This window comes from Marmota monax, unplaced genomic scaffold (assembly GCF_021218885.2).
Source record: "Marmota monax isolate L192 unplaced genomic scaffold, Marmota_monax_Labrador192_F-V1.1 WCK01_AAM20220418_F8-fsc00010, whole genome shotgun sequence".
NCBI classification, from domain to species: Eukaryota; Metazoa; Chordata; class Mammalia; order Rodentia; family Sciuridae; genus Marmota; species Marmota monax.
In genome coordinates, this window is record NW_026692321.1 from 28,423,513 (window position 1) to 28,449,620 (window position 26,108).

Here is a 26,108-nt window from a genome sequence, read left to right on the forward strand (position 1 = left end):
GCAATCCTTGCAGGGAAGCTTGAGCCAGAGGGATCCTCTGACCCCTGATAACTAGGCAGGAGCCAGAGAGTCAGGGCAGTCTCATTGATCATGTTCTTTATTTTCTCAACGTGTCCAAGCAGAGCAAAGGCTTTGAACAGAGAAACCTGAGTTTGCTTGCACTTAGCCAAGACTGGGGAGGAAACATATTTTCTTCCCTCCTCCTCACAAGGGGGCCTTGCCCATTCCCTGTGTGCAACAGTATCGGTCAGAGGAACATTCTGAGCGGGGGCCTCTCTTGCTTCTTTGCTTTGGATCTCTCCTCCCAAAGCTTCAGACTGGAGTTGGGGGTGGGGGCAGGGCTCAAACCACCTTAGAACCTGCCTCCACCTCCCTGAGTCTGAGTCAGGCCTCCCAATCCTCCCCAGGGAAACAGAGCTGGAATTTTACACTTCATTTCTTTCTTCTTTCTTTTTTTTTGGTGGTGCTTGGGGTTAAACCCAGGGCCTGTGCGTGCAAGGCAAGCACTCTACCAACTGAGCTATACCCCCATCCTCATTTCTTTTTTTTTTTTTTTCATTCATTCATCTACAAATATTTATTGAGCTGCTGCTGTGTACCAGGCAATCCCCAGGGAACCCAGCTGGTGATCTTCCAATCAGGATACTGAATGCTCACTATGGAGAAAGGACTGTCTAGATGAGGCCAAGCAGGTTCATTCAGGCTCTGGAGCCATCAGATGGCAGGGCAGAAGTGAGGGAAGACTTTCTCTGTGCAGGAATCTAGCCACATCCGGGAAACCCTTGGGGGGCAGTGGGGTATGGGGAGAAACAACACAGGGCTCACAGGGTCTGTGGCCATAGCACCCTGAAGGCTGGTCTGCAGCCCTCTCGAGAGCTCCCCATGTGCCCAGCCTGCCCAAGGGTCCAATTCTTTAGGACTTGAAGAGCTGGTACCAGACTCAAAACAGACATTTTTCCTGGCCAGGGCAACATAGGAGATCTGAATGCTTAGAATGTTGGAGTTTACTCTTTGAGGTTAGTAGGGAGATCACAGGAACCCTAACATTAGGGCCTTGCCCTAGATGTTATTTTGTCTGTGGACATACTGTGGGTATTCTTCCCATAAATACAAGGGTGAGCCCAGGGACAAGAGGAGCAGTGCCCCACGGCAAGGTTACTGTGTTCCTAGATGCAGTAAGCATCTGCGTCCTCATCCAGAACAAGACCCTCCCACCCCTGAGATGGAACTTCCCATTATAGTGCGCTTGCCTCTTCCTAGGCTACAGGAAAGCAACAGTAAATGAGGCTTTGGATTTCCTAAATATCCCCCTCCCCATTTCATAGACACTCAAAGAGAAGATTTTTCTCACAGAAAAGACTCAAAAAGAAAGAATGTTTATTAGGTCGATTAGGCATAAACTCACACCGTTAAACCATCCAATACTCGACAGTCTGACACCAAAGAGCTGAAGCAAAAAAAGGGCTTGACCCAATTATGACATTCAGGTGATAAATCACTCTGATCAGGAAAGGATGTAAGAGGAGCAGCTGAAAGTCTGTCTCCACAGCCACGTGGCTTGGATCTCTGGAAAAGTGGATATTGGTTCAGACAGCAATTTGTAGGCCCTGATTAGTCCACTCAATAGTGACTGAGATTTCCCAGTAGACACTGCACCATAAAGTCAATAAATATTGAACTGATTTTAAAAAAAATAAAAAAGATCTTTTCAGAGAAAAGATGCATAAGGGAAGATTGGTATGCTGGCTTGAAGATAAATGTCTACAAAGACTACACTCTGAAGTCCAGGGAGGAACCTTGTTCACAGCATCACAGGAAGCAAATTACTCCAGTCTTAAATAAGATCCCTTTGATAGGCAGCAGCAAATCAGTACAAATTAAGGCAAATGCATTCGTGACTGAGAGGGTTTTCTTTTTCTGCCTGAAAAACACCACTAGCCAGGCTTCTGGTAGCTGTCTTCTAGATTGGGGCCTCTGGTTTACACAGTGGTTGAGTCAATTTGGTGGAAGTTCAAACCCTTAAGCCAATTCCTTCATTTAAGTCCCTGGGTGCTTGTCTTATGTTTCTAGGCAGGCAATTGAAATTTGGATATGGTTTTTCTTTTGCACTTTTTGCCCAGCAAATGTAAATGCAGTATCGGTGAAGCATTGTGACCGCAGAGCGTGTGGCGGGAGGGCTAGCGGAGCCTGATGTGATGGGGAGCAAGAGTGCTGCAGATACCAGTTGTCCTGGGACAGTCCTGGTTTATGCCTGGTGCTCTCCAGTCCCATCATCCAGCTTTCATCTGCACTTTCCAGAGTTTCTCAGTTTGGATGCTGCATGACAGGCACTCTAAGAGAGATCATTTCCCAGCCTCTGGCATCATTTGAAGAAAAGGATGTACATAGGAACTTTTGTTTTGGATAAAGAGAGAGTCTATGATTTGGCAGGTGGGGTTGAGCCTAGAGAAAGAGGAAAGGGGCCTGGGATGGATTTTCTTTCTGCAGGGGGCCACAGACTGAGCCCTAGACTGAGAGACTCTAAGGTTGCAGGGACTCCATTGACAAGGGCCATGGTGAGGTCTGGGGGAGAAGGGCACTTCTTGCTTCAGAGCTGAACATCAGATGGAGACCAAAGAGGTCCAGGGGCTCAGTAGCTGGGAGGAAGTTTCCTTCGCAGGGCTTTAACTACTTTGCTTTTAGAGCTCAAGGAGAGGATGCACCCATTTGTTCCTGAGCTCACACATGACAGTCACAGAGAACTCCCAGAATACCTGGGTAGGGCTCTGACAGCACTGCCAGGTACCTACAGCTCTGCAGAGGCCAAGAACAATTAAAACGTGTGTGCTAGCAAGCCTCATCCACAGCATTAAATCCCTGAAATCTGAGAACGCTGAGCTTAGACATGAACTGGGAATGTTAGCAAGACCTGGCTCCAATATGGTGGTCATCTTCAGGACCAGAGTCTACCCACTTCCGCACATCTTGCACTCTGTGATATGCCCTCTCTGCATAAAGCCTCCCTTGGGGCATTCTTTCCCCTACCAGATTGAAGCTCCTCTTGGGTAGGCACTTTTTGCTTCCCTCACATGATATAACCTTGTTTGGTTTAAGGGGTGCTCAGGCAAGTTTGGTTGGATGAATGAACGAATGATAATGAGATATGGTGCATCTAATTCGCCAGCTTGTCAGCAGCTAGCTAAACTTTGTCAGGGGGCTGCAGAACAACTGACTTTTCAAGGAAATGGGCTAATTCATAAAATACTCCAGCATTTTAGGTCCCTCTCTAGTCCAGGAAATGCTGTTGCTCTCAATAACATTTTGCTGTGTTGCTAATAACTGACGTCTAAAAGTCCCTTAAAAGCTTATTTTAATTGATGAATAATAATTGTGCATATTTATGGGGCACAGTGTGATATTTCAACACATATATACAATGAGATCAAAGATACAATGAGATTGAATATACAATGTGATCAAATCAGGGTAATTAACCTGTCCACCACTTCAAATGTTTATCATTTCTTTGTGTTGAGAGCATTCAAAATCCTTTCTTTTACCTATTTTGAAATATACAATAAATCATTGCTAACTATAGTAACTCTACTATGCTATAGAACACTAGAACCAGGCAGGAATAAGGTACAAACCTGCAATCCCATCTACTCAGGAGGCTAAGGGAGGCAGATCTCAAGTTGAGGTCAGCCTCAGCAACTTAGTGAAATCTGTATCAAAATAAAAAATAAAAAGGGCTAGGCATGTGGCTCAGTACTGGGTTCAATCCTCAGTACAAAAAAAGAAAAGAGAAAAAAAAAAAAACACTAGAACTTTTTCTTCCTATCCAACTGTATTTTTGAACCCCCAAACCAACTTCTCTCTACCCTCCTAGCCTTTCCCTTTCCCAGCCTCTGATAACCACCATTTACCATTTAGTATCTACATTTGTGGGATCAATTTATAGTTCCCACATATGAGGTACTTGTCTTTCTGTGCTAGCCTTATTTTACTTAACATAGTGTCCTCCAGGCAGGATCCTCAAAGAATTAATAATAAAACTACTATATGATCCAACAATCCCATTACTGGGTAAGTATCCAAAGGAAAGGAAATCAGTAGATTGAAGAGATCTGTGTTCCCATGTTTATTGCAGCAGTATCCACAATACCCAAAATATTGAATCAGCCTAGGTGTTCATCAGTAGATAATTGGACAAGAAAATGTGACACATATACACAGGGATATTGGCTGAATATTATTCAACCATTAAAAAGAATGAAACCTTGTCATTGTGGGAAGTCTCCTTTGAATAATAATTTTTTTCTCAGGTATAATCCCTTTATCATGCAATGAAGGTGTGAGATGGTAAAATGCCCGAGAGAGTGTTTAACTTATTGGGAAAGCTTTAGACTTGTGCTGAATGGCTGGTTTGGAGACCTATGTCTACATTATTCTTTAAGGGATCCCTTGGCCAGAAACTAAGGGCTACTGGTCCTCAGTCACCAACCATGTTGGTCTACATGGTTTCCAAAGGAGATGGACATGTATCTCCCTAATTTAACTACATGTTCCCAGCATAGATGGGTGTTTATCTGCAGGAAATAACCGATGCTTCTCATCAGCATACCTTTCTACATTAAATATACATAATGATTTCAAACCCACTGGGCTTCAGTGTGGAATGAATGGTGTTAAAACAATCTCTGTCCCCTTCCTAGGAACTATGAAGATTTGGGAATTTAACCACAAGGTCCACTTTTCTACAAACTGAGACTTTATAGAACTTCCCTGTTTAAGTTCTGAGTTTAAAGCCTGACTCCTCCACTTAAATAGTTATGTGGTCCTAAGATACTTATGGTCTTTGAACCTGAATTTTATTACTTATCAAATGAGAACAATATTATCAAACTGATGGAATTGCTGGAAAGACTAAATGAGGTAGTGGTATTGAAAAAATTTGAATTATTCTGTATTACGTAAGTGACTAAAACAACATTAGAAATGTTAAAAATTATCAATCCAGTGGATATAATAAGGCTTAGTTTTTACTGACTGTCCCTGTATTTCAGGAACAGTGAAGTTCTCGAGCACATACCACCTTGTAGTTAAGTGAAGGAACTGAGGTACAAACCTAGGCCCTGGCCCCAAGATCATGCTCTTGATTTCTACCTGCATTCCCATTTCTGTACCTGTAATAATTAACACTCAACTGTGTTGGAAAAAAAGGCCAACTTCTTTAACCACATCTCCCTTTACTCTAATGTAACCTAGGTTCCTAAAGTTTTGCAACCTACCCAGTTAAACAGGGAAAATATTTCTATGACAATAATTGAAACAAACTGGAATTTTGGTTTTTGCATCAATGTCATTTGTCGGAATCACATACTCAGAATCTGTTATCTTTTATTCTGAGCAGAGAATCCAATAGGCTTATGCCTCAAGAATAACTTTGTTGAGAGCAACATTATTTTCCTGCTACTATTTTTCTGGCTGGTAAAAATTGGAACACATGATAACTTGACTCTACCCATTGGACAAACAGTGATACACCCTCTTCTGTTACTGGAAAGGGCTTTACTTTTCTTGAGCAAAGAGATTCCCTGGATTCTAACTGCCACTGATGACTCTAGAATAATTTTCTGTCACTATAAGAGTACACACACATTTGGTCAAAGCTGTGATAGATTCTATGTGGTTGCTTCAAAAGACAGCAGTCCTCACCTTTGTCCTAAGAATCAAAGATAAGAACTATTATTTATCATGAGGCTACTATGGTCTAGGGACTATGCTAAAGGTTTCCTAGATTGTTATAGTCAGGGCAGGCTAGATTATGGTGTGGCAGCAAACAACCCTCAAATCTTAGTAACTAATGGTAAATTTACTTCTTAATTTCATCAAAGATCATTGCAGGTTGGCTGGGCCTCCCCTCTACCTCTTCTTACACTGGGAGCTTCCACCATCAAATGTATTGCTGGTTGCTATGGAAAAAAGTAGGGATCATAGAAATGTCTTCCACTAGTTAGAAAATGCTTCTGCACAGAGTAACACTCTCAATGAAATGCTCTCACTTCAATGGACAAAGGAACTCACACGGCTAAGTCTAATATCAAGGGGCTAGGGAAATGCAACCTTTCCATATGCCCAAAAGGAAGAGCATGAGAGTTTTTGGTGAGATGCACAAATGACCACCACACTTGTACTATCTTAAACCTCACAACAGCTCAGTGAGGTAGGTCTGTTGTCTTCCCTATTTTATAAATGGGGAAACTAAGAAAGATTTAGTAACTTGCCCAAGGTCTTAAAACTCGTAATTTGAACACAGAGAATGTCTATGGCTCAGGAATGACCTTTTCTAGAGTACAGGAACATAGAGGGCAGTGACCTCATGGATTTGTTCTTCTCCACCACTCTAAGCTTTCCTGCTTCTTGGGTTCTTCTGTATTATCTTACTCCCAAGCCTCAGCGTTTATAATTCCCAGACATCTTTGTCCCATCTGAGTTTCTATGACCTGCTCTGGCTTCACAAGTCCTTGCTCTCAAATCAGCTGTGGTGAGACAGGCTTATGAATGGTGAACAAGATCAGCAGATCCCCGTGCAGGAAGAAAGGAGGTCATTTCGAGCTACCTTATTTTATAGATTAGAAAGGTCTTGCCAGCTTCCAAAATCCATGTCCCAATTTGTAATCCAGAATGCTTTGATTGGCGGGACCTTGCCAAGATTACTTCTATGCAAGATATCATATTTAAAAGAGAAGAAAAAGACAGTGGAGGATATCCCTGGTGGGTAGGACATGATGCCCTTGAACTTGAATGCATCTGTAAAGAGGAATTAAGCCCGAGTAGAAGATTTAGTTCATATGCCCAGAATCTAAAATTTCACAGTTCCACCTCAGGAATTCTTGCATACATTCTCGAAAAGTCTCCCTGAACTTTCTTAACTTTGCCATCTTGAGCTCTTAAAGAAAACACTAATTGTATGTTTTGAAATCCACAAAAGGAAAGGGGTGAGGGACATGGAGACCAATCGCTTCAGCCTGGCTTAAGCCTTCCCTGGCATTAGCCCCAGGGGTGAGCTTGCCTCTGTGGATTCCCAGCCGGGAAGCACCACCCGGGTTTATTTTCAGAGGTGGAAACTCAAGCAACAATTATCTCCTGTCACAGCAAATTAAAAGCCCAGGCTCACCCATCCCAAGAGCAGGGCGAGTGCAGGACCATAATGACAGGCCAAGGCTGGTGCATTTCCTTTAAAGGCATGGGCCACTCACAAAATGCACAAAATAAACAGAGACATAAAAGTCCATGGAAAAGGCCCACAAGTGAGAACAAGCGTCTGTGCCAAGATCACAGAGTGCATTTTGATTCCACAGGGGATTGAGGATTGTGGCAACAGAAAGTGCTCAGATAAGTTTTTTGTTTTTTTTCCTCCTGTATTTAGGATAATTTGGAAGCTATTGTGCATGACCTTTCAGAGGGTGAGGATGGATGGCCTTACCTGTTTCTCTCTCTCTCTCTCTCTCTCTCTCTCTCTCTCTCTCTCTCTCTCACACACACACACACACACACACACACTTCTATGACTTTAAGAGCATCGTCCACTTCCACTAACTCCTGTCAGAATCTCCATCCCTTCCTGGACACCTGCCTCCCTTCTAGACAGGAACTGTGGCCTTGCTGGCCAGGGCTTTGGCTTGAAGTGCCTCTCCCCTCTTATATTTGGTGCCAGCATCATTTGGCAAGAACTTAGGCAAAACTTGCCTCTTCTGGGAAGTCTTCCAGGACTGGCACTTCTGGACCCTAGCACCCCTGCTTACAGCTTCTCTATTAGTTGTCTCTGCTACTTTGTGTTAGTAAAGGGGTGGGAAGTTTTATTTTTTCCTTTTATTTATGCCATGCATGTTTAACTTCCAAAAAGTGTTTCCACATCCACTATATTATTTCATCTTCAATGTCACCTGGTGAGGTAGGTGGGTGGGGAAAAGCATTCCACCTAACAGTTGGGAACTTGCAAATGGAGGTGGCAGAAGGGCACAGGCTTTGGCTTGGGTGGGTTTCTAATCTCCCTAAGCCCCAGGTCTCTCATCTGTAAAAAGGGGATAAAAATAGTTCCCAACCATAGGTTATTTAAAGGATTAAATGAGACCACACAGGTAACGTGTTTACCTCACACAGAATCAGAGCCCAGTGTCATTATTTTAATGATGATGAAATTCAGGCTCAGAGTGGGGAGTGTGGCAGGGAAAGCCAAGGGCTTAGAGGCAGCAGATTCTAGTTCTCTGTGCTCAGTGGCTTTGGGAAAGTCACTTTACCCCTCTGAGCCTCAGTTTTTTTCATCTAATAGAAAAAATGACACCATATATCACATACTCTGGGGGAGTTGAAAGGATTAATTCAAAACCACTTTTGAAAGCAAATTCTAAATTATGACATGTCTCAAAAAATGTTAATTTAATTAACTGTCTAAATTCCTACAACACATAAGTGCCGGAACCAGGTTTCTCACTCCTGATGTTCATTTCAGCAGGTCGTGTTTTCTGCCTGCCTCCCACTGGAGTCCCATAAATGCTGCTGACTGGCTGGTGGGGTGGTTAGGTGGGCTGGGTGCCACAGCTCCAAGCACCAGGATTGCACAAGTGTGGCCCCAGCTGGTGGCCTCTCCCTGTTTCTTCCCCACACTCATGAGAGTAGAATTATGCAGAGAAAGCAGAGCTCAGAAACCAGAACCATTCTTGCCATCCCCAACTCTCCTGTTTCATCTCTGCTATTGGCCAAGAGAACAAAGAAGGGTCAAGGAGGGAGAAGACTTAATGAAAATGGATCCCAGTGCCTTAGGGACTGTGGCACCAGGACTGGTTCTGAGAAGGTGGGAGGAATCCTAGGATCCACACAGCAACAAGGATATGTGTTTTCACTAGCATTTCCCCACTGGCTCATGGGTCAGTTCTCTAGTTAGTCTTCTTTGGAGTTTGCAGGCAGAAAGTACCTTGGTCTTCACTGCATCTTTCTCTTCTGTCTCTGGGAAAGCCCAGAGCAGAAACTAGCAGGTCCCTTGAGAATAACATCATGAGAATCCCTGCTCAGAGAAGAACAATCTGCCTTGGACATCTTGCCTTGGTTGCTGTGTTAACCTTGGTTTTCATTGCTGCGACCAAAACACCTGTCAAGAACAACTTAGAGGAGGAAACACTTATTACTACTTTAGTGATTCAGTCCATTTGTTGGCCAATTCCATTGCTCTAGGTCCAAGATGAGGCAGCATATCATGGCAGAAGAGTGTGACAGAGGGAAGCTGCTCTGGGTCATGGCAGGTGGGAAGCAGAGAGAAAGGAAGAGGAAGGGATCACAGGAAAGATGAATCCTGCCAGGGCATGCTTCCCAGTGACCTACCTCCTCCAGCCATGTCCACCTTCCTACAGTTACCACCCAGTCCCTTCAAACTAGGATGGACTGATTAGGTTATAGCTCTCACCATCCAATCATTTTACTTCTGAACATTCTTGCATGAACCCAGGAACTTTGGAGGGACATCTCATGTCCAATCCATAACAGTTGTGAAGGACTTCAGGGAGTGTCTGAGTCCCTTCTGACCATTCCTTTGAGATGTTCCAGTTGGCCCAGACAGGATCAACTTTGATGTACTCAGGTCAACCTATCCTGAACTATCTTGCTTCCATCCTCCCTGCTTCCAAGTATCCTTTTCTAAGCACCAGTTGCTTCAGTATAGCTTGGGGTTCTCTGAGTTACTGTTCAGATGATAATGAGCACATGGACAAAGGGATCAGTGGGGTCAAGGACAAAGAGGTTTGATCTCAAGCTTAACTGTGAACTCCCAGCATGACGTTGGGAATATTCCCAAGACCCCCAGTCAGACACACATGGTCTGACCCTATGTTGGTCATAGGGATGAGGTAGAAATTAATGAGACCCTGAACTTGGAGTTCATTGAATGTAAGATTTTACCATAAGAGTAAAATTTATTTTTCCTAAGAGTTACGTGAACTAGAGGAGTAGACCACAAATTCAAGTTCATAGGTCTATATTGAGTCAAAATGACCACCAAACTGTGTGGAATCAACATAATTTAAAGAAGAGACAAGGCACCATGAGTTCTCTTCATACACCCTTTCAGTATCCATACAGTATTATCATCCAAACATATTCCTACTATCTCACCTTAGTCATATTTCAGTTTTCGGGTTCTATTCAAAAGTGGACTCCAAATAACAGTGGCCAAAAATAACAATCATGTGCTTGTTTCTAGTTCCATAATTTGGAACATATCCTCTGCTGTCCTCATCTGGGGTCATGTAGGCCACAGTCAGTTGGCAGATGAACAGGTAGGGAATAGGATAGAGATTGGCAGGGCCCAGCTGGCCCACTGGGGCCTCGGTGGGGATGACTGGCATTACTGGGATGACTGGGACATTCTCTCCATGTGGTCACTGGTCCTCAGGAGATCAGCCTGGACAGGTTTCCTTACATGGGAGTCACAGGACATCAAGAAGTTGAGAGCAAAACCACAAGGCCCACCCTTACTTCTGCCATATTCTGTTGATCAAAGCAAGTCACAGAGCCAGCCAGGATTCCAGGAGAGGAAACACTCCACCTTGATTTTACATTGCAAGGAAGCGTGCATCCAGGCATGGAAGAAATTACTGGAGCCATCGCGTTATAACTGGTTACAGTCACTGATGCTGCATACTTACAGATTATTCCTTTCACACTTGGGAATGGCCTTTTCCTCAGTGACAAAGGCAAGTGGAGACTCCCACTGGACTAAGTTATTTAAGTGGGGATATTCATTTATATGACATCATCAAGCACCACACACATAATCATATTTCAAAACAACTTCATTATTGTTATTCATTATTCCCATTTTTGTTTACCAGGAAGGCTGATGTTCAGGAAGGGTTAATGACCTAATGTCACTCAATTATAAGGGGAGGAGCTAGGAGTTTCTGCATCTTTGAAATAGGAATCGTAAAACTTCACCACCTGCACAGTTAGGAGGCTGGAATGAGGCACTCCATGTGCAAGTGGCTGGTAAACCCCAAAGCTCTGCACAAATATTAGCTGTTTTCACCAGGCCAAATAGACTCTGTTGGGAGAGGGGGCCGCGCAGGAAGGCGCCAGAGCCATCTGAGCCAGACGCCAACTGTTGTATGTCTCTCAGCTGCTATTTGCTTTGGCTTCAGACCAAATCCTTCACCCAGTGCCTTTGGTGATTATGGACAAGAAAGAGCCCCATGGGCCAGGCTGGCAAGCCAGGGCATGCTACTGGTGAGGACAGCCTGCCACAGGCTTGCGCCCACCGCAAGAAGGGAGAGGCTCTAGCCAGGCTCCACCTGCCTGGCCGTTGTCTCTAATAGCCACAGTGGTCAGTTAGCATAGGTGGAGCTACATTTTTCTTTAAATTATTACTCAAGGTCACATACACATCCTTGAGTTGCTCCAAGTTTACTTTTCCCCAACTCTTCTCTAACTTTCAAACCAATCCTTTCTATTTTGCCTTATTTAAAATCCCCTTTCTTTATAATTATTTATCCCACATCTTTATTCTGTATACCCAAAGTTTCCTCCACCTCATTATCTTATCTGTTACCTGGCTTCTTTATGTTCCAGTTCTGTGGCGGACCTCATTCTCTCAGAAGACAGAAGGCAGGATCAGTCTTCTCCAACCTTCTATTTGTACATATACCTTCTACCCACAGGTAAAATCTTTTCCTCCTTTGAGGTGCATGCTACCTTGTTGCTATCATCCGCCAACTTCCCATCTATCACTACAATCCTTCTTTGAGAATTCTGGTTTCTCATTCACAGCTTAGATCACGAAGGACACCTTCAGTATTCATTCAATGTTTCGGACTCATATTTCCTTAAGTTTTAAAACCCTATTGCCCTTTGTCCACATCCCATGATAGCAGAAACACATTGTTAAAGGCTTTACATGGGGAAAAGGAATTAGATTTACATGATATAGCTGATGGTGACAGAAACAGAACCTGTGAGATGTTAAAGGGGACAGGTTTCAGCTATCAATCAGGAGTGATCTACTGGTGAGGAGGCTGCCTTGCAGTTAATTACTTCTAGCTACAGGAGTATTCACACAAAAAAAGACTGATGCAGGTGGCAAAATAAGTCAGATTAGGAGTCAGGAAATCTGGTTTTTGAAGGTTATCTCAACTCCTTCGCAACTAATGGAAATTGGACAGTTTTCAACTTCTCTAAACTTCAGTTTTCTCATGCTTAAAAATGAAGAACGATAATTCTTATCACACTCTATCACAGGAAACCAAATGCAATCAAGAGTGAGAAAATAATTGTAGGATATGCAATAAATATCATTAAAAGCTCTGGTAAGACAATATATATATTGTCTATATATATATATACCTTATATAAATCTAATTTTATGTTAAGTTAAAAATGAAGAGAGAGGACAACTAAATACTGAATTCTGGTTCAGAGGGTGGATAGACGCTTGCATTTATTTCCAACCTCCCTCCACTTCCTCAAACTCCTGGATATTTTAAAGGTATAAACCAAGAAGTGTGAGAGGACCGAGAAAAGGGACAGTAACAGCAACATGTTGGAGGTATGAGGTAAATGACAACAAACCTGAGAAAATGGGACGCTCAGATAGCTTTGGGAAAGCAGTCAAGGGGATCTGGTTAATAGTACAAAACTTCTAGCTCAATCAGCCTCCAAAACACTAGGACCCAGGATGCATCTTCTAGGCAGAAGATTGATACATCTTCTCTGGAAACATGTTGATGCTGGGTTCCAGCCATATCACCCTACGGAAACACTCATATTCATCAAGGGCTACCCATAGTTTGAAGCTTCCAATCAGCTTTTCAGTATCTCAAATGTGAAGAAACCAAAGAGCATCAGCCAGATGATGAGCATCTCTACTAAGAAAGACAAGAATGCTACTGACTTTTGTATGGCGATTGTCTGTCTTATAACTTAACTGAATTCATTAATTCTTTCTAACAGTGTTACAGATCATGTCACCTGTAAATGAGACTATTTGACTTCTGGTTTGGGTGACTTTTTCTTTTTCTTGCCTCACTGCTGGCTGGTACTACCATATTAAACAAAAATGGTGGGGCTGGGATGTGGCTCAAGCGGTAGCGCGCTCGCCTGGCATGCGTGCGGCCCGGGTTCGATCCTCAGCACCACATACAAACAAAGATGTTGTGTCCGCCAAATACTAAAAAATAAATATTAAAAAACTCTCTCTCTCTCTACCTCTATCTCTCTCACTCTCTCTTTAAAAAAAAAAAAAAAAAAAAAAAAAAAAAAAAATGGTGAGGGTGGGCTTCCTTGCCTAGTTCCTTCCTTCCCTTTTTCTTAGAGGAAAAGCTTTCAACTTATCACCAGTGAGTATGGTGTTAGCTGGGGCTTGTCATGTGTAGCCTTTCTTGTGTTTTTGTATGTAGATTCTTTCTGTACCTAACTTGTTGGGAGTGCTGATCATGAAAGCTGTTTAATTTTGTCAAAAGCTTTTTCTGTATTTATCCCACATGATCAGATGGTTTTTGTCTTTCATTCAGTTAACATGTATTGATTTGCATTTCTTTAGATGTTTGGTAGAATTCAGCCTTGAAGCTATTAGGTCCTGAGTTTTACTTTAATGGGGGATTTTTAATTACTGATTCAGTCTCCTTGGTTATTGATTTGTTTAGATTGTCTATTTCTTCATGATTCAGACTTGGTAGCCTGGTAGCTTGTGTTTCTGGGTTATTCAATTTTTTGCTGTCTAATTGTTCAGAGTAGTGTTGTGATTCTTTATATTTAAAAAAATTATTAGTTATTGATGGACCTTTATTCATTTATTTGTTTGTATGTGGTGCTGAGAATTGAACCCAGTGCCTCATACATGCTAGGCAGGCGCTCCACTACTAAGCCACAACCCCAGTCCTGTGATTCTTTGTATTTTTGTATCAGTTATATCTTCTCTTTTACTTCTGATTTTGTTTATGTGAGTCTTTCTTTTTTTTTCTTGGTTAAACTACTAAAGGTTTGTTGATTTTGTTTATACTTTTAAAGCTCAACTCAGCTTTGTTGATTTTTTTCTATCTTTGTTTATTTCTTTCACTTATTTTTGCTCTAATCTTTGTTATTTCTTCCTTTCTAATAACTTTGGGCTTACTTTGTACTCCTTTTTCTTGTGCCTTGTGGTATGTTAGATTATTTGAGATTTTTCTTCTTTTTAAATGTAGGCATTTATTACTATGAACTGTCTTAGAATTGTTTATGATGTGTCCCCTTAAGTTTGGGTATATTGTATTTTCATCATTTGTCTCAAGGCATTTTAAAATTTCCTTTCAATTTCCTCTTTGATCTATTGATTGTTCAGAAGTAAGTTGTTTTAATTTCCACATATTTGTGTATTTCCAAAATTCCTCCTGTTATTGATTTCTAGTTTCATAATATTGTGGTTAGAAAAAATAATTGATGTGATTTCAACATTCTTATGTTTTTTTAAAGTCATGTTTCGTGATTTGATTTCAGTTAGCGTTTTGTTGCTGTGACCAAAATACCTGCAAGAACAACTTAGAGGAATTGGAGTTTACCTGGGGCTCATAGTTTCAGAGGTCTCAGTTCATACATAGCCAATTCCACTGCTCTGGGCCCAAGGTGAGGCAGCACATCATGAAAGAAGAAAACTGCTCAGCTCATGTCAAGGTCAGGAAGCAGAAAGAGACAAAGGAGGAAAGGGGCTACAGGGGGAATGAACATTTCCAGGGCACTTCCCCAGTAACCCACCTTTTCCCAAGGTTCTGACTGCCTATGATTACCACCCAGTTCACAGGAACTAGGATGAACTGATTAGGTTACCACTGTCACAATCTGATCACTTCACCTCTGAACATTCCTGCATTAATACAAGAGTTTTAGAGGGACACCTCATATTCAAACCACAATAGTGACCCTGATGTGAACTATCCTGAAGATGTTCCATGTGCACTTGAGAAGAATACGTATTTTGAAAACAAATTTTTTTTATAAATAGTTTATTTTTATTTTAGTTTATTATAAATAGTTTATTTTTATAAATAAACTAAACAATTTAGAAGAAGTGACTATTTTTCAAGAGAGAAGAAAAAAATATGTATGATATGGCTATCTTAGGGAGGTAAGACATGCAACCATGTAACAAAATTGAGATGTTTTATTAAAAAGAAACATTCATAATGGGGAAAAAGTGTCCATGGAAATAAAAAATATGATAGCAAAATTGAAAACTGAAGCAGAAGGGTTGAAAGATAAAGTTGAAGAAATCTTCCAGCAAGAGCAAAAAATTAAGAGATGGAAGATAGGAGAGAAAAGTTAAGGAAAGTAGATTACTCTGAAAAATCCAATATGGAAACAATAGATGAGCTCTCCCAAAATGGACAAAATGAAGGGATAGACTGACAAAGAAATAATTCAAGATGACTTTTCAAAATTGATAAACATGAGTTTTCCAATTGAAATAACGAATTAATGCCCATTCTGATCAATAAAAATAGATTGATAAAAATATTAGTGCAAATAATTATGAGATTTTTAGAATTAAGATCCTATAGACTTTCAGAGGAAAAATAATAGTTACAAAGAACAGGAATCAGGATGGCATCATCCTTTTCATTTGCAATGTTGAATGTTAGGATAATGGAATAACACTTTCAAAATTCTGAATGGAAATTATCTACATCCTAAAATTCTACACTCAAATCAAAATATGAGTGTAGAATAAAGACATTGTCAGACATGTAAAATTCAAAAAAATCTACTTCCTATCTGCCCTTTCTCAGGAAATTTTCACAAAATGTACTCCACCCAAATGAGAGATTAAGCCAAAGAAGGAAAGACAGGACATGGGAAAGAGGAAATTCAACACGGAAGAAAGGTCAAAGATACTTCCAGAATGAAATGGAAATTTTTTTGTCAGCTTTTTGTCTCTGTGACCAAAAGATCCGCAAGAACAACATAAAAAAGAAAAAGTTAGTTTTGGTTCACAGTTTAAGAGGCTCAATCCACAGTTGGCCGACTCCAAAACTCTAGGCCTAAGGCAAGGTAGAACATTATGGTGGAAGGGCCTGGAAAAGGAAAGCTCAGGACAATCAGGAAGCAAAGAGAGCTCTGCTTACTAGAGACAAAATATAAACACAAAGACATGCCCAGAGGGACCCACGTCCTCCAGCTATCTTCCCAGTTACCCCTCCCCCAGTTAATCCATATCAGTGGATTAATCCATCAACTCAGTTACAATTCTCACAATCAACTATTTCACCTCTGAACATTCCTACATTGTTTTATACATGAGCTTTTGGGGCACCTCACATGTAAACCATAACAAGAAACATGAGCTAGGACTACAGTGGTAATATAGCTATAAGGGGCTATCAGATCATTTAGGAACAAATAAGAAGCTCCAGGGGATTTCTCCAACATGAAATTGATTGACCGAAAGTAGTTCTGAATATACTGGCAGGAAATTTAGGCAATTGGTGGAGATTTTGATGTTGCCTTAATTTAAGTGCATAAAAAAGTGACCCAAAGTACATTATTTAACTCTAGGGAAAGTTAAAAGTTATTGGGGGAAAAAATAAGTTTACTACATGGCTCAGCTGTGCACATTGCTTACATAGTCATAAAAACACCAAATATTGTCCTAACCAAAATTATGATAGAGCTGCAATGATCCTGGGAAAACCGGAGGGTTTTGTGGTGGTGGAGGGGTGGTGGTGGGTAGAGGGGAATGAAAGAGAATGAAATGCTCTATCTCCAATGGTAGAAAGTCAATAGATAATTTCTCAAAATGAAAAACCAGAAAGTAGTAGTATAAGTTTGTATGGAGGATCAGTCATTTATTCAAAAACATTGCCTCTGGGGAAGGGAAATTGAGTGGGGAAACTGATGGTTTTTGCGACACACCTAGTAAAATAGCTTAACAAGACATGTGCATAAATTTGATTAAAATGCAAGTGAAAAATTGTCAAATAATGTGGATGATTATTCTTGCTGTTCTACTTATAAGGCTGTTAATACCCAGGAGGTTAATACCTAGTGAGACCAGGGACATGAGTCTGCTCACCTTCCTTGCCCCATCACCTCACATCATGAAAGCACCCCACATGAAAATAGCTCACCTCGCCATTTTCAAAGGTAATGTTGACAACACTTGATTACTCCCTGCATACTAGCTTCGGAACTTGATGCCTGGTTAGGATATGCCCACTCTATATGAGAAGGGCCACCTTCAGTCAGAGGTTACTCCGACGACTTCTCCAGTTTCCTCCCACTCCAAGACAGGGGATAAAACTATACAAAACTCACTGGAGTCACACAGATACATGCCTAGGGGCCTTTGGGGTTGATGAATGGCAGGAGCCAAGATAGAGTCAGGGAAGACTCCTGGAAGAGGCTATCATCTGTGCTTACATCTTAGGTTTTGCTCCTTAAAACTGTGCACTAGTCATCTATTTGCTACATTGAATTAAAGCATGACTAAGTAGTGCATTTTAATGTTTTCCTTTCTTTTACATTGTTCGTTGAACACACAAAGTCATAGTTGAAGAAATTGATATTTCCAACACCTAGTATCATGGCATCATATAGCAGAAGAAGTGTGGGTCTGCTGTCTAGCTGATGTTCTGCATAATAAGGAGAGAAGTTCCAACTGTCAGCAAGAATTCCAAATTGCAAGGAGCAAGTGGATAAGTATTAGAACTCAGGTTGTTTGGTTTGATTGACTCTGTCTTTCACTCACCTTCTACCAGTCTCACCATCAGTTACCGGGGGGCTACAAGGAACCACAGGAGAGCAGAATCCCTGTCGAGGCAGAAGCAAACAAGAGATAAGGGGAACATAAGATTTGCAGTGGTAGTTGGTTCTTTGGCAAAACAAACAGCTTGTGATAACCTCATTCCAAGCTTTAACATACCTTGTGTCAAAAATGCAAAATGCCAAGTGGAAGAAAAGCACTAGACTTCTCAAGGGCCCCATCCAAAAGGCCTCATAAACCCCATTCAAACACAGTTGCTCTCATTATTGCCTCTGAACTTGTTCAGTGTCCCTCCCCACCCCCAGAAGAGTGCTCAGGTTTCCTTCAGGCTGGGATCCAACTTGCAAAGACGTGCCAAAGAGCTAGTGTGTGGGGTGCTGAATTTAAATGCCCCATTCTCTACTAGCCACCCCCATGAGATGGCATTTTTGCATGAACAACATGAAGAACCAAAACATGATTTGAGATAGACTTTATTGCCATGATAAATGGCTTTCTCTGAGGGGCATTTCCACAGGCTTCAGTTGTGGTAGAAGACACTATGCATTCGAGTTAAGATCTCTTTCTTGTGTCTCAGGGAAGAAAAAATACTTGATGAGGTATTATGTAGATGTGTTAGTCTGGTTCCCCTGGGAAGCAGACTCTGAGATGGGAGATAGGCAGATGAGAGATTTATTGGGAGGTAAAATCTATGAAACAAGAGGCAGTAAGAAGCAGCACTGGACAGACGAAGTCCTCAGACTGAGATGAATATCTGATACCTGAAATGAAAAGGGAGAGGAAGAAAAATGGAGCAAGGAAAAGCTCAACCCAACCCAATAGAAATTCCAGAATTTCTATTACACAGAAATGGCCACGCTGCAGGGTCTCCACCATGCTCAGTCATGCAGCAGAATATTAAATCGGCCCAATGCTGAGGCTGGAACTCCAGGGCACTGCAGATGGAGGCTGTCTACTAATTGCACTTTATATAGCTGAACATCAAATTCTTTTCTTGAAGGAAGTTGTGAAGAGCATGCCTGTCATAGTAGGGATGACAATAAGATAATAAAATACTAAGATGCCATGCCTTAAGCCAAGATTTAACAGATGTGGAAAGAGTATTGCAAAACACTGTCAATCGAGATAAGAATACGGCCAGGCATGATGACACATGCCTATAATCCCAGCAACTTGGGAGGCTGAGGCAGGATCACAAGTTCAAAGCCAACTTCAGCAACTTAAAGAGGCTGAAAGAACTTGTTGAGACCCTATCTCAAAATAAAAATCATTTTAAAATGGGCTGAGGGGTGTGACTCAGTGGTTAATTACTCAGTGGTTAATTATTGACCTGGGGTCAATCCCTGGTGCCAATAATAACAACCAAGAAGAGAACATACTGAACTGATAGAAATTTGAAACTTGAATGGTTTAGTTTTCTATCCAGTTTTGCAGTACAAACTGTTTCATTCATTATTTTAAATTTCATCATTGGCAACGGCTTATTGATCTTCTGTGTATCATACACTATTCTTGGCCTCCACTCACAAAGAAATCTTAATGAAAGAATTAAATAGTTAAAACAATACATAATAAGCCCTAATGGAAATGCCCGTGAGTTATTGCAGAAGCTCAGAGGAAGGTAGGACAAAAACATGAAATAATTTAGGCTTTTGTTTCACCCTTGGATAGGAGCCCTGTCAATCTACTTCATAAAGCACCAAGTCTAGTGTGTGTATTGTAAATGAGCTACCCAAATGGTTTGGAATAGTTAGGCAGCTGATTATTTCAGCAATGATCTCTGGAACAGACAGTTCTCTGTTGAAAAGAAGATCATAGTCTCATAATGAAATTTAGACCACATTGGAATCCACACAATCCCCACCCTAACCAAACTGGACATTGACTCCAGGGGTAGAAAGGTAGGCAGACTTTAGCTCACAGGTTCATAGGCAATTTTGCCACCTCAGAAGGCCAGGGCATCACTGTTCCCTATTTGGATTCATTTTGGTCATACAGACCTGATACCCAGGAATATGAATGTTGATCAGGAGTTCACATGATGTGTACCGATCTGGGATGAGAATCTGTGGTAGGCATTGAGGAATATAATGATGTATACAACATAGCACCTGCTCTTAAGGGGCAAACAGTACCAGGTCTTGGAAAGTCCACTAGTTCCCATGGAGCTCTCCTTGTGTCTATGACTGTCTTTGGGCCCCTCTGAGAGCTTTGATAGACTACCTCAGACTCTCGGACTGTCTGAGCCTGCATCTTCCATTGACCTTGACTTCTACACTGAGCCCTACACCTCCAGACCATGGAACTGCTTAAGTTTATGGTGTTGTTACTGCCGTTACTCCTACTGACCTTAAACTGTATGACCCTAACACAGTCTGAAGTCATTACACCCACCTGTGCTAAGGGCTGGAACCACCATTATCCTGACATGCGTAGGCTAGGATCAAAACTAGTCTTTGTACAGCACACATTAATGTCCAACTATCTGCAGTGGCTCAGAAATTGGCGTTATTCTCTGTCATGCATGTCTTGAAATGTTTTTATAACAACAGGGGAAAATAAATCTACCCTACGTGAATTAACACAAAACCAGCTTCCAAGTACAAAATGACTTGCATCTTAATGCAGAAAAAATATACCAAAGTGTGCTATGTATTTTATTCCCAAAGCCCACCCTTTGTTTCTATGTTCTAAAGTAGGGTAAGAGGAATTCTGTTATGTGTTCTCTATTCTTTTTCTTTTTTAGCCTGTGGTCTTTATATTTTAGCTACAAATCACCCCATTGGTAAGAGAGTCTCTATCAGGAATCACATGCTTCATCAAAAGTAAACCTCACATTCCTCTTCTAATTGTTGCCTTCTGACAGGTCGGGGAAAATCGTTCTGTTTTCATAGTGAAGTCACAGACATAAATCTCCTAGGATTAAAGCCCTCTCAGCAATCAAGCATGCTCACATCATCCACAAGGACTTCTTTCTGTGTGTGTGAGAGAGAGAAAGAGAGAGAGAGAGAGGGAATCCCTTTCAGTAAACTCGGATTCTGGAAGAGAACAGCAAATTCACCAGCCCCCTCCTCAAGGGTTCTCCAGTCCACTGGGGCTTATAAACCCCAGGTTCAAACCCAAGTTTATATATAAAACAGGAAAACTTCTTGGATTTTTTATTTCCCTTATAATCTCATCATAGTACTTCTTCCTCACTCTCCTTGGCTTCTCCACTTCATTTGTTTGCTTGCTTGTTTGTTTCATTGTTTATTTTAACCTACAAGCCACAGCGATAGGAGAGAAAGAGCACTGGATTTGGAATTAGAAAGAACCATGTTCAAATCCCTCTTCTTCTGCTTTCTAGCTGTTTGACCTCCTGTGCTCCCTCTTAGTCTGTTTCCACAGCTGTTATAGAGGAATATAATTTCACAAGGTTATTGAGGGAACCAAATGACCTAACATATATAAAAGTGTCTGGCACAGAAGCCTTTAATAAAATCCTCCAGTTTCACTCTCCTGATTAAATGCTCCTCTGAAACAGATCTCACAGTGAGCAGTCCACTCAGCAGGGATCACCTCCATGAAGCTGGGACACTGCTGCAGAAGTCAGAAGTCAGCTGCTGTGACCAGCTAGGAAGGTCCAAGCTTAGGAGGAAACACAATGATCGCAATACTGGCTGCCATACTTCCCCAAGGAAGCCAAGCCATGGTGTCTAGAGCAGTGAAAGGATTCAGTTGCCCTCCCCTTTCTCTTCTCCCTATATTTCAAGGCCTATCTTTGTCCAAGGAAAATCAAATTAGAAAAACCAGTTTACATCAGTGATTAAGTTTGTCAAAATATTTTCCTTTAACTTTGCAAATATTGTCTACTGAACAATGATGCTCTTTTGACTACCTTTCCCCCAATCCTGTCCCAGCTGTCTCCTCTCTCTCATGCCTCCTCAGTTTCAGCCAAAATCTTTGTTGCAAAAAAAACACTCTTAAAACGTGAGCTTTGCACTCAGGTGGGTTTAGGTTAATTCTCTCTCAGCTACCCATTAGTTAATGAAACTTGGGGCAAGTCACACTCTTTGGTTTCAGACTCCACATCTGTGAAATGGGGATAACAAACAACATCTTACCATGTTGTTGGAAGAATTAAATAATTTGAACTGTAGAGGGCTGTGGGTGGTATGTAGTAACCAGTGAACACACGATGGCCATTATTATCATTATTATTATCCTCCTATAATTATCAGTACATCCCAGCAATAGCAGTATTGCACAATTGGACCATTGTTCTATTTTGTTCCTGTCCAATGGGGGAGATTTGGGGAAAACATCTATGGTGTAAGAATTTCCAGCTGAGGAATATGTGACCTTATGAGAAGAAAACGATTAGAGAAGCTAAGGTAACACGTCAATCTATAAAATTTGGGGCAAGTAAGGTTATATTTGTTAAAATAGTTCTCTAAAGGCAAAGCATCAAACAAAGAGTCTCGTGATATTTTATGCACATCATTTTAGAGAGAATTGATTTCCATTTACCATCTCTGGCACATGGGAAATTTTGCTGGGACACCTTGGTCATTTAAAGTTAAAACAATGTGTATGTAGTCAGTGGGCTCTATAATAGTCGATGCCAAAGGCATCCTGTCTGCCTGCTCCTCCACCCAAACATCTCGTGTATTTTTAATGTGGTGACTTGGAGCTACTGCCTTGGCTTCCCTGGATCTTCATTGCAGCCTGTCTTGAACCATCCCAGCACCCTCAAGAAACTGACCCTGGCCTACAGACCATGGGGGACTGGAGTTATTCTCCTCCCTTCCCTCTTTCTTCTCCTTGCTTCCAAATCAAAAGCACCCTGGATCTGTATGGAGAGTTGTCAGTTTTCACTCAAAGCCACACTCACCCAGGGAGAGGAAATCAAGCACTGTGGACCAGGCCAATCTCCTCCTTCCTCACCCTGCACAGAAGGGGGTCTCTGTCCAGTGTTTCCAAGGGTGTCCTACGGGGACATGCCCTCTCTTTTAACTCACCCTTCTTTCTCTTCCCCTCCATCGGGCTTTTTATTCTCTGCTCTTTTAGTGCTTCGACTCCCCCACCATCTTCTCCAGGGAGCCTCTTCCTTCCTTTAAGAATACTTTGGCGTCCGGCCCCAAGACTCTTCTAGTGATGGGCAGTTTGGCAATGTCAAGCATTCTCAGGATGCCGCTGGCATCCTCCTCAGTGACGGCCAACTCCCAGGAGGAGGGAGGAGGGAGTTTTAGTTCTTTCAATGGGGGAAAGATGAGGGGGGGGGGGTTCTACTCTGTACTAAAATCTGTTCTTCCAAATTTCTGAAATTCAAAACATCTCACTAGGGGTATCTGTTTCACTGAACAGACTCCTAACTAGGTTCCAATTTATAGTACTTCTAGTAACATAATATGACTCTCTATTTCATAAAATCTAGAGCCCTAAACATATGCTATTATTAATGCTTCTTATAATATGTTAATATTCAAGGTGCCATGTTTAAATTGTTTTTCCCTGAGCTCCAGGTTTTTCCCACAACTTGCAGAGATAAGGAAGGGTAGAGAGGGGGAGAATGAGCCTCAGTTTACCCCACTATGCTCATAGCCTAAGTAAACCTAACTACTACATCTACTGGGAGCTAAACCTCAGACCTGCCCATACCAGAATTTCTCAGTAGGAAGAGGAAAGGATATTGTTAGTATAATATTTGCTAATTTTGTTTGTCCAACGAAGAATGCTTTATTATACTGAGATACAAGGCTATCAAATATAAAGCTGCCCTATTGTTGATGGCTCCATATATTTTTTCTTTTGATTTTTACATATAAAATCCTTATAGGCAGGGACTGTGTATCTTCATGGGTCATTTTTCCTCAAGAAGCATTTGTTGAGAGCTGGATACACACCAGTGGATTGAATGGGGGAGGACTTTGAACTCTGCATGACTGCCAATCCACAGCCATCTTGTGCTCAGCAACACACCTTTAGGTTGCCAATTTTAGTAACACACAACTTTGTTGCCCTGACCACAGCTGTATGAACCAGAGGATCAGCACCCAACCCAAAGACATCCATCTATAGGTTAGCAAGCATCACAGAATCTGGTTAAGTGAGACAACTTTGCCCCAAGGAGAATCCCACACTGGGTAGGATGCAAAATACTAGCTTCTTTCTTTAAGGCAACTGAAATAACAGATACAGTATCTTTTGATGGCTTCAGGGGAAAGATAAGCTGAGTCACTAAAATGGACTTCCATGTCTGAGGGAATGCTCACTAATGATGCTGTTGTTAGGGTATCATTGACCTTGATGTTCAATGACCAAAACTAACACTATTAGCTAAGGGATGTTCCAGTAACCACAAGACTTAGCAGGACATGTGCTGGGACAGTTTTGCCAACTCTTTTCTTTCCCTTGTATCATTATGATGAATATCCTTTATTGGAGTTAATTGGAATGTGTCTCTATTACTTGCATCCTTAGAGAACTAATTAACAATGTGCCAGTGTGCCCAGTGCTGGGAACATCATGATGAGTTTGTGAGCTCTATTCAAAGAGGTGAACTTGTAAGTGGAAATGTCCAGTAAGTGGAGTGTTTTAGTTTCCTATGGCTGCTGTGGCAAAATGCCATAAACTTGGTAACTTAAACGAACACAATTTTATTCTCTGAAAATTCTGGAAGCCAGAAAACTCCAATCAGTTTTACTGGAATTAAAGTCGAGATGTCAGGAGGGCTAGCTTCTTCTGGGAGCTCTAGGGGAGAATTTATTTTCTTGCATTTTCTAGACTTGACTTACCACATGGCAAAAGTCTTGAGAATAATGTAAACATAGAGGTCTACAAAAGAGGCAGCCAGACCAGAGTAGGGGAAGCCAACACATAGGGAAATTTCCTTTTCTCCATCCTCTCTGACTTGTCCATCATCTCAGGATTCCAGGAGAGAGATGAGCATAAAGACTCTGCCAATGTGTCACTCGGGGTGCAACTGCACAACTGTCTGTCCCATCTCAATAAAAGTCATTGAGCTTACTCCTTTCTCAAAATAGAACTTGGGAAATGCCTTCACTATCCCACTTCTCCCAAATAAGAGTGCAAAGATATAGGCCAAGAGTCAAATGGGAATGAGGTTGATGTGCTCCAAAACAACAGGGGTTGGGAATGGGCAGAAACATAGGTGATGTTTCCTAAGAAAACACCCAGATATGAGGGGTTTTTTGTTTTGTTTTACTGTGGATGAGGATTGTGATTTGAGTTGGAGATGTGATTTGAGTTGGAGGGCAATTGTGTGGTATTTATCACTTAGATTTAGGGGAAGGATTTTGAGGGAAATGACTAGCTAGTCATTAGAAATCATTTCAGACACCAAAATTGATGTGGAGGTTGCATTAGGAAAGGAGGCTTCATTTACTAGAGGATAGGAAAGTTAATTAAGCAGCAAGTGTGTTTATAAGTAAGATGCTCAGACGAGTTTGTAATGTTGTCCTTGTCATTATAGGTTTTCCTGGTACAAAAATACTCTGTTGGTAGTTATGGGAAAGGTTAATTTTCATTAGGCATTCACTTACTCATTGCAAAATGAAAATGTGTGTGTTAGTCAACTTTGCATCATTGTCCTTTGGGATAAACAATCTCTAGGAAGAAAATCTTTATTTTTGTTCATGGTTTCAGAAAGATAGCTCATAGTTGTCTGAGCCTGTTGCTTTGGGCCTGAGGCAGCACAGTAGGTAATGACAGCAGAAATATGTGATGGAGGAGGCTTGTTTACCTCATGTAGGCTGAGAAGCAAAGAGAGAGACAGGAGGGGGCCTGGGTTCTATATCCCCTTAATGAGTTAACTTTCTTCCACTAGGCACGCCCCCACCTACCGTTCTACCACCTCCTAATAGCACCACAGGTTGGCAACTAAACCTTTAGCACATTGCTTTTTAGAGAACATTTGAAATATAAACCATAACTCTGTGTGTGTGTGTGTGTGTGTTCTCAACCAATATATATATTGTATACCTCATAATATAGTCAGGTACAAAGACTGTATCATGAGGTAGACAAGGATTCAAAACTTGGATGGATGGATGGATGAATGGATGGATATGTATATGGATTGATGAGTGTGTGGGTACATGGATGTAAGCAGGGATGCCTTGTCATGATTGGAAACTCTAGCTTTAAGATCTCTGACTCTGAATCCAGACAGAGGAAGTAGGGAAGTATCATTAAAAACTTGTGAAAGAAGCATTTGCAGCCATGTGGCTTCATCTGGACTGGTTGTATTTGGTTTCTCCTGAAGTTCATTGGGGTTGGACCATCTGTGGCTTATGTTTGGGGTGCCTGAAAGTGGCTTTTCCTTCCCTTTACACAGAGACTATCATGATGC

General features: G+C 41.5%; 1 long non-coding RNA gene across 2 annotated transcripts in view; it reads right to left on the minus strand.

Moving 5' to 3' along the window:
* The window catches only part of LOC124090794 (uncharacterized), a 58,189-nt gene that overhangs the window by 21,934 nt on the left and 10,147 nt on the right, over positions 1–26,108 (minus strand). For both annotated transcript variants that reach the window (XR_006851223.2, XR_006851224.2), the window contains exon 4: positions 17,741–17,802. This is a non-coding gene — a long non-coding RNA (uncharacterized LOC124090794). The remainder of the gene's footprint in view (positions 1–17,740; positions 17,803–26,108) is intronic.